Source organism: Nicotiana sylvestris, chromosome 1, assembly GCF_000393655.2.
Source record: "Nicotiana sylvestris chromosome 1, ASM39365v2, whole genome shotgun sequence".
NCBI classification, from domain to species: domain Eukaryota; kingdom Viridiplantae; phylum Streptophyta; class Magnoliopsida; order Solanales; family Solanaceae; genus Nicotiana; species Nicotiana sylvestris.
Window position 1 is genome coordinate 45,808,175 of NC_091057.1, and position 9,352 is coordinate 45,817,526.

A 9,352-nucleotide genomic window follows, 5' to 3' on the forward strand; every position below is an offset into this window, starting at 1 on the left:
AATTCGGAAGTCCCTAGCTCGAATTATTGCAATTTATGGAAAACTAGAAGCTTAAAGGTTTAAAGAATTAAAAAGTTTGACCAAAGACTTTGTCGATACCAGGTTCGGATTTTGGTTTCGGAACTTGGTATAGGTCCATTACTGTATTTATGACTTGTCTGCAAAATATTGGTACAAAAACGGAAGTGATTTGACGTGATTCAGACATCCGGTTGTTAAAATGAAAGTTCTTAAGTTTTATTGGAAATTTCATTCGTTTTGGTATCCGATTATTAGTTCTAGGTGTTATTTTGGTGTTTTGATTGTGCAAGCAAGTTCGTATAATATTTTTGTACTTGTGTGCATATTTGTTTGGAGCCTCGAGGGCTCGGGTTTGTTTTAGATAGGCTACGGGTGTTTTGAACTTAAGGAAATTTCTGGTTTTTAGCTTCTGCTGGTTTCTGGTGTCTTCTTCTTCGCGATCGTAAGTCCCGCGATTGCAAAGGGTAGTTTGGGATAGGGGAGGTGATTGTTCTTCACGAACGCGGGGTCCTAGTCGCGAATGCGAAGTGGAGGGGGGTTTGCCCTTCGCGAACACGACTGTTCCTCTGCGAATGCGAAGTATAGTGGGCTTGGGGAGGGGGGGGGGTTGGAGTGCTACGCGAACGCGGACCTTGGGTCTCAAACACGATGGTCTGGGGGGGGGTGCATCGCGAACGCGAAGACTATTTTGGCCGCTGTGCATCGCGAACGCGGTGCATGTCCCTCGCAAATGCGATGAAGACCTGACACACAGACCTTAAATATTTCAAAACACGAGATTTCACCCATTTTACCATCTTTCCATTTGAGCTCGGCCTAGAGGCGATTTTGAAGAGAAAATTCATCACCAATTCATAGGTTAGTATCCTTTAACTCATTTTCTTCCATTTCTAATATTACCCATTAATTTCTAGCCTTAATCTTTGTTCTTCCATGGTAGGAAACTAGGGATTTGGGAAGAATTGGGGTTTTTTGCAAATTCAGGATTTAGACCTCAATTTGGGGTCGGATTTTGAAATTAATTGCATAATTGAGCTCGGGGGTGAATGGGTAAATGGGGTTTGGTCCGAATCTCGGGTTTCGACAAAGCGATCCCGAGGTCGACTTTTTTTGACTTTTTGGAAAAGGTGTAAAAATCCTAGCTTTATGTATTGTAATTGATTTCCTTAGCATTATTTGACGTCTCGAGTCGATTTTGGTTAGATACGATTCGTTTGGAGGCGAATTCTAGAGGAAAGTCCCCGATAGAGCTCTGAGTTGATTGCGGAGTGAGGTAAGTGTCGTAGTTAACCTTGACTTGAGAGATTAGGACTTGTTTTCCTATTTGCTACGTGTTTAAATGTTTGGGTACAACATATATATGAGGTGAAGCGTACTTATGTGTTGTTGTTGGGTTAGAGCATGCAGGTGAGACTTGTTTCCTTGTGATTTACTGATTTTCTTTAATTATGACATGCTTAGATTAGATTATTATTTATTTGGCCGTTCTTTCCGCATTTATGAATTAATTGTGATGGTTGAGTATTTTTGGAAGTTAAGGTTTGGCTTCTCGGAACCATATTGACGTAAGGTTTATTCTTGCATTATCTATCTCCCAAATTTTTATATTCATTACTGAATGGTAAGGGAGAGTGTTAAAGCACGAAGGGTGATCCCGTGCCGTTTATTGCTTCATTTATCTATTAATACATAGTGAGGAAGAAAGTAAAAGCACGAAGTGTGATGCCGTATCGTATTTATCGTTTCACGGAGAGGTTGAAAGTAGGAGCATGAAGGGTGATGCCGTGCCATATTTATCATTTCATGGTGAGGTCGAGAGTAAAAACACGATGGGTGATGCCGTGCCATCCTTATTCATTATGTTTATCCGTTATCATTTGTTGAAGATTTATTTGACTGTCTTATGTTGTCATTGCTATTGTAGTTATTTTATCTTGTTCCCCATTCGCATGTCCCCTCCCAATTTTACTTATTGAATATTTATTTATTACTATGTTGCACATATATCTATGTTGTACAGGTTAAATTATGTGAGTGACGTGTCATAGCCTCGTCGCTACCTCGTCGAGGTTAGGCTTGCCACCTACGGAGTACATTGGGTCAGTTGTACTCATACTATACTCTTCACTTCTTGTGCATATTTTGGTACTAATCCCAGCTGTACGTGAGGTGTTTCCACTGGGATTATCAGATTTGGAGACTCGAGGTAGATCTGCTGGCGTCCGCAGACCTTGAAGTCCCCTCCCTCTTTCCTCATTTACTGTTCATGTCACGACCCTATTTCCCTTATAGGTCGTGATGGCGCCCAACGCGATGCTAGGCAAGCCAACAGTGAACTAACCATGTATTTATTCTTTTTAATAATTTCAAAATAGTTGATTTTTATTTATTAAGTAAATGAGAAGTGGAAAATTTAGTAAGGTAAAGCGTAATCAAGTGTCTACTAGCATGTTCCCAAGACTCGGTGTTACAAGTGTATGAGCAACTAGTAAAATATACAAAACACCTATGCTACTATCTGAAATGAGAAAGACAGAAAGTAAATACAAAAGAGAGACTGTGGGTGCTGCAGAATGGACTCAGAAAGCAACTCACCACTATGCATCGAGATAATGGGGGCGCGCGCCTGAATGACTGCTAGATGCACCTGCCTCAGATCCTGCATGATTAGTGCAGAAGTGTAGACAACATGTACCCAACAAGTATCGAGTTAACCTTGAAGAAGTAGTAATGAGGGATCGACTTCGACACTTACTATGGGCCAACAAATAAAATACAGAAATTCTAAATAGGCAATGAATATGCGAATATTAATAATAACACAATAGCAAGCAGTGAATAAATGATTCTTTAATTGATAGTTAGTTTAAAGATCTCCAACTAACACATACTAACTCCAACAATTTCGGGCTAATAAATTAATTATAACCTCTCAAGTCATAAATATAACATCAAGAGTAATCGAGCTCCAAGCATATCCACGCACGATTTATGCCGAGGTCGTATAGTCCGATCCAGAATAATGTGTACACTGCCAAGGGTCGAGTGGCATGAACCATAGATGCATCTATTATACTTTCAAGGCGTTCAACCCGCTCCACACAAAGAGAGAATACTCTAAGAACATCTGATTTAAGAGCTATCACAAGACTAATACACAAGGAAGCACAATCTCTAAATAACCCGCCAAAACTAAAGTAATGAAATTTGGTCTTTACGAATCCTTTATCAAGTTTCAATATAATTTAGGCACTTAAATTAACAAGTAGAGTGCAAACAATACAAGTATTTCATGATTTGGGTCCTAAAACTACCCGGACTTAAGCATGATGAGTAGCTACGCACGGACTCTCGTCACTTCGTGCATACGTAGCCCCCACAATTAGAAGCAAATAGTAATTTAAAATACCTATGGGGTAAATTCCCTCTTACAAGGTTAGGCAAGAGACTTACCTCGTCTCAAAGATCACTTTCCGACCCACGAATTCACTCTAAAGTCTCAACTTGGTCCCAAACAATCCGAAGCTAGCCAAATATTATATAAATTAATCAATATACACTCACAAGTTCATAATTTAGCTATTAGAGTAATTACCCAACCTAAATTGGAAGATTCTTAAAATTTACCCCGGGGCCCACGTGCCCGAATTATGAAAATTTTCAAAGATTAATGTTACCCATAACCTTATGAACTCAAATATATAATTTCCACCCAATTCCATAATCATTTTCGTGGTTAAATCTCATTTTTATCAAAACCTAGGTTTTTCAACTAAACCCATAATTTCTCCAATTTATATGTTAAGAATCTACCTAAAATGCATGTATTAAACTCATATTATTTAGAAATTACTTACCTCATAGTGCTAGGTAAAAACCCCTCTTCAAAGAGCTCCAAAATCGGCCAAATAAATGAAAAATGAGAGAAAATGACCTAAGTCCCGTTTTTAAAACAAGTCTCTGCCCATGCATTCCTTCTTCGCGATCGTGGAAGAGGCCTCGCGATCACGAAAGCAAACAGCCCAGGCCCAGTAATTTTGACCATCGCGAACGCAACCAGGGACTCTTGAATGTGAAGGCTCGCCTGACATACCCTACGCGAATGCGAGGGCTTCTTTGCGAATGCAAAGACCACCAGTTTTCCACCTAGCTCCAGCCTCCTCTACGCGAACGTGGGCTTATTCATGAGAACGCAAAGGCCATATGTCCTAGACCTTCGCGAACGCGAACTGGCTGTCGCGGACGCGTAGCACAAATTCCCAGTCCCCCATTTTCCTCCTTCGCGAATGCGGCCCCTCCCTCGCGATCGCAAAGAAGGAAACGAGAACCAGTAGTGACAGCAATTTGGACTTAGCTCCGGGTGGTCTGAAACTCACCCGAGCAACCCGAGACCCAATCCAAATGCACCAACAAGTCCAAAAACATAATACGGACCTTTTCAAACTCTCGTAATACGTAAAACAACATCAAAACTAAGAATCAAATCCCTAAATCAAATTGAATGAAGTTATGAACTTCAAACTTCTCAACTAGCTCCGAACGCACCGAAACCAATTAGACTACTCGGAATGATGCTAAATTTTGCGTGCAAGTCTTAAATCACCATACGAAACTATTCCCAGGCTTGTAATCTCAAACAGACCTCGATAACACCAAAACCTACTTCATACCAAACCTAAAAAACTTCAAAACCTTCAATGCTCCAACTTTTGATATTAAGCGCCGAAACGCTCCTGGGTCATCCGAAACCCGATCTGAACATATGCCCAAGTCCAAAATCATCATACGAACCTATTGAGATCATTAAATCCCGGTTCCAAGGTCGTTTACTCAAGTCAAACTTAATTAATAAAGCCACTATTAAGGAACTAAGTGTTCCGTTTCAATCCGAACCCTTCCAAACCCGAACCAACCATCCCCACAAGTCATAAAATAGTAAAAGCACATACGAGGAGTCTTAATTAGGGGCACGAGGATATATAAAGCAAAACGACCGATCGGGTCGTTAAATTCTCTACCTCTTAAATAAATGTTCGTCCTCGAATGGGTCTAGAATCATACCTGGAGTGTCGAATAGGTGTGGATATATGCTCTACATGTCATCCTCAGTCTCCCAAGTCGCCTCCTCGACTGGTTGACCCATCCACTGAACCTTTATCGCAGAAATCTTCTTGGACCTCAACTGGCGAACTTGCTTGTCAACAATGGCAAATGGCTCCTCCTCATAACCCAAGCTCTCAGCTAGCTGAACTGTGCTGTAGTGAAACACATTTGAACTATCGACATGATACTTCTAGATCATAGACACGTGGAAAACCGAATGAAATCCGATAGACTAGGAGGCAAAGCAATCTCATAAGCAACCTCCCCAACTCGCGTCAACACCTCAAATGGACCTATGAACCTTGGGCTCAACTTGCCCTTCTTCCCGAACCTCATGATTCCCTTCATCGGCGAGACTTTCAAGAGAACCTTCTCACCCACCATAAATGTTAAATCACATGCCTTCTAATTCGCGTAACTCTTCTGTCTAGACTGTGCTGTGTGAAGTTGCTCCTGAATCAACTTTAGATTTTCCAAGGTATCTCTCACCAAATAAGTACCATATAACTTAGCCTCGCCGGGCTCAAACCATCCGATGGGAGAACGCCATCGCCGACCATACAAAGCCTCAAATGGAGCTATATGCTGGACTGATAACTGTTGTTATAAGTAAACTCATCCAAAGGCAAGAACCGATCCCACTGCCCTCCGTAGTCAATCATACATGCTCTAGGCATATCCTCTAGTATCTGAACCGTTCGCACCGATTGTCCATCAGTCTGCGGATGAAAGGCTGTGCTGAGCTCTACCCGAGTCCCTAACTCACTCTGTACTGCCCTCCATAAATACGAAGCAAAATAAGGGCCTCTATCTGAAATGATGGAAACATGCACACCATGCAACCAGACAATCTCCTGAATGTAAATCTGGGCCAATCTCTCTGAAGAATACGTAGTCACAACCGTAATGAAGTGTGCCGATGTGGTCAACTTGTCGACAATGACCCAAACTGCATCAAACTTCCTTAAGGTCTGTGGCAATCCAACTACGTAGTCCATAGTGATATGCTCCCATTTCCACTTAGGTATAACCATCTGCTGGAGTAGGCCACCTGACCTCTAGTGCTCATACTTAACCTGCTAGCAATTTAGAGATCTCGCCACATACTCAACTTTGTCCTTCTTCATCCACCGCCATCATAATGCTGCCTCAGGTCGCGATACATCTCATAGCTAGCTCCTAGGCAAATAGAATACCGAGAATTGTGCGCCTCCTCTAGAATCTTCTCTCTCAAGCCATCAATATTAGGAATACATAGGCGACCCTGGAGTCACAGAACACCGTCCTCACTGATAGTAACCTCCTTGGCACCACCCTATAGTATCATCTCCCTAAGGACTAAAAAGTGCGGATCGTTGATGTCGCCCAAATTCACACCACTAATTGGGATTGTGAAGCGGTCGATACAATTATAATTACCCAATGTGAGTCGGGATCGATTCCACAGAGAGCTTATATTGGATTAGGTATATATCTAGACTAAGTGTATGACGTGCCCAAAATGCACTTCCACATATTTGGTTATTTCTTTCTACTTCTAATTTTTATGCTAAGGTTTGTAAATGAAAATCTAGAGAATGATATTTTTGGTGTTGTTTTCTTTTTCAAGTTTAAAAAAGATCTAGGGTCGTGACTTCCACCTAGGTGGTTACCTAACGAATTGTGGGATTTAGGGAAAGTTTGATTGGTCGGGGTATAGTATAGCAATCACACACAATTCCCCACTCGATACCTCTCGGTAGTTAGAGTGGTTTTGCCCAATTTGGCTTTCTCAAGTCCAAATGGGTAATTCACAAAACAAGTGATACATGCTCAAGCCGGGTTTTACTATTTGTAGATTCAACCCTTTAATTGGGGTATCAATTTCTTGAGTTCACCCTAATTCCTTGTTAGCCAAGTATTCCTAGACTTAGTCTCTCTTTCTCAAGTAGAGCCTAAGTTAATTAGGCACGAATCAATATTTGCAACTATTAATTCCTAAATTCAAGCAAGAATTAGGCTAAATATCAATCACCCAATCACAAATAAGCCCTAAATTAAACATCCATTACAAAGATTAAATTGAAGAAACTAAAGAAAAAACTAAGATTAAACTCATAATAGATGATAAAGGGAAGAAATTTAATGTTAAAATGACAAACTATTACAAAGTTACACAAAACAGTAAAGGAAACACAACTATCTATTTTCTGGTGTTCAAAACTTGACCTAATTTTGATAAAGACTATTTATACACAGCTGAAATTACGAACAAAATTACCCTTGCGGAGGTTCTGTAGCCGCACAATTCTGTGTGTGGTCCGCACTTTGAAGCTGGCTTGATAGGATGGATTTCTGCGACCGCACAATTCTGAGTTGCAGCCGCAATTCTTCAGATTCTGTGCACTATACATTTTTTAGCGCGACCGCACTCTTGAAGTCGATCTTGACATGAGAGACTTCTGCGGGCCGTACGTTTTTTAGTGCGACCGCACTTTTGAATTCTGTGGCTGCACAATAATAGTGCGGTCCGCACTTCTTCATGGTCCCAGAATTACATCTCTCTGAACCTCATCTTCTGCGGTAGCACAATAATTGTGCGGTCCGCACTTTGCAAAGGAAATCTATCAGAGTTTCTTCATCGTCTGCGACCGCACTCAATATTGTGTAGTCCGCATTTTGCTCTTTTTGCTTTGTTTTAGTCCTTGTCCAAAATTATCCTTATTGAGTTGATTTTTATCTCTTTGAATCATATTCCAACACTCTTACAAGTAAGCACATTTAATCAGTTTTCGGGAATATCTTTAAGCAATTTTGAGCTAAAACAAAAGTAAAAGAATGCAAGTAAGTAGTCAAAATCCCTACTTATTAACTCCCCTAAACTTAAGCTTTTGCTTGTCCTCAAGCAAATAAGGTAATTCCCACCTTCACGAGAAAAGAGCTATTTCAGCTAGCCTAAGGTGAATCAAATACACATCAATTGGGACCAACAATTACTCACAACACTTATGAATTATCAACAAGGCAATGATTTGACTTTTCAAGTACAATAGTTCAAATGTGACACTAGAGCATCAAAAGTTGACTTTATTCATCAAGGGAGCTCACTCTTTAACGTAGGTTATTGTGGATCCCAAACTCCTCCTCCTCTACTCTCCGTTAGCATATCTCACTTAAGAATGCAGCACTCAATTCAAGGATTTGTGAAAAGTTCGCTCATCTCTCTCAAAAGAATGTCACAAGTACGGCTCTAGGTACCATATGCTTGCCCCTCATGTAAATCACCACTAATGTAAGTTCACTCGGCTTAAAATCACGGAATGTATGAAGGCTTATTGGACAGGGGTAGGGAATCTTGTAATAGAAATGAGTTCATCTTTCCTTAAGCACTCCATTTTTCTCTTTTTGGCTCATGTTTTGCCGACTCTTTGAGTCATTATCTTTTTCCTCGGGGGAACTAGAGAGACTTAACATCACTCTTTCTCGGTCATGATGGTCATTTTCTCCTTCTTTGTTTTCTCCATGCTTTGCATCATTGATTTTCTTTGAATCCATTCAACTCTTCATTTTATTCACTTTTTTTTTGCATTTTTCTTTTGTTCTTTCTTTATTTTTCTTTACCTATATTTTTCTTCATTTCTTCTCTTTTTGTGCCTTTATACCACTTTCAAACTCCTCGTCTCTCCCCCAAACTTACGTTTTAGCCAATTACTTCTCAAGAGTGATAAGGAAAGCTAGGGTGCCAAGAGAGGGTCACTACAAAACGGGTAAAAGCTTGTAACATGGCTATCAAATGAGAAAGATCTTAGTCTCAAATGGGTTGACTAGGGATATCAACATTGGTGGGATATGGAAAATTTCAAGCGGGTCAAGGAGAGCCTACAATCACTTCTAAAGCCAAGTAAAACCTAGAATTTTGCCTAGAAACATATTCGGGGCAAGTTCTAGACCATTCACACGGGTACTTGGACTTGCAACAAAAATCTCACTTCTCACACAATTGGATTTTAAAGAGGATAGAGTCGAGGGCCCACAACAACCATATTTAAGATTGAAAATCACTAATGGTTCAACTAAACCATTCGATGATTACGCAAGTCAACACAAGAGTCTAAAGGTACCATGAGGCCTAGTTAAATGTGTTAGTACCAAGTGAAGCATGCTTTACCCTTATTCATTAATACTACTGTTTTTACCTAAACATCAAAAATGGACTCAATCCCTTAAGAAGGTTGTCACGCCATCCATC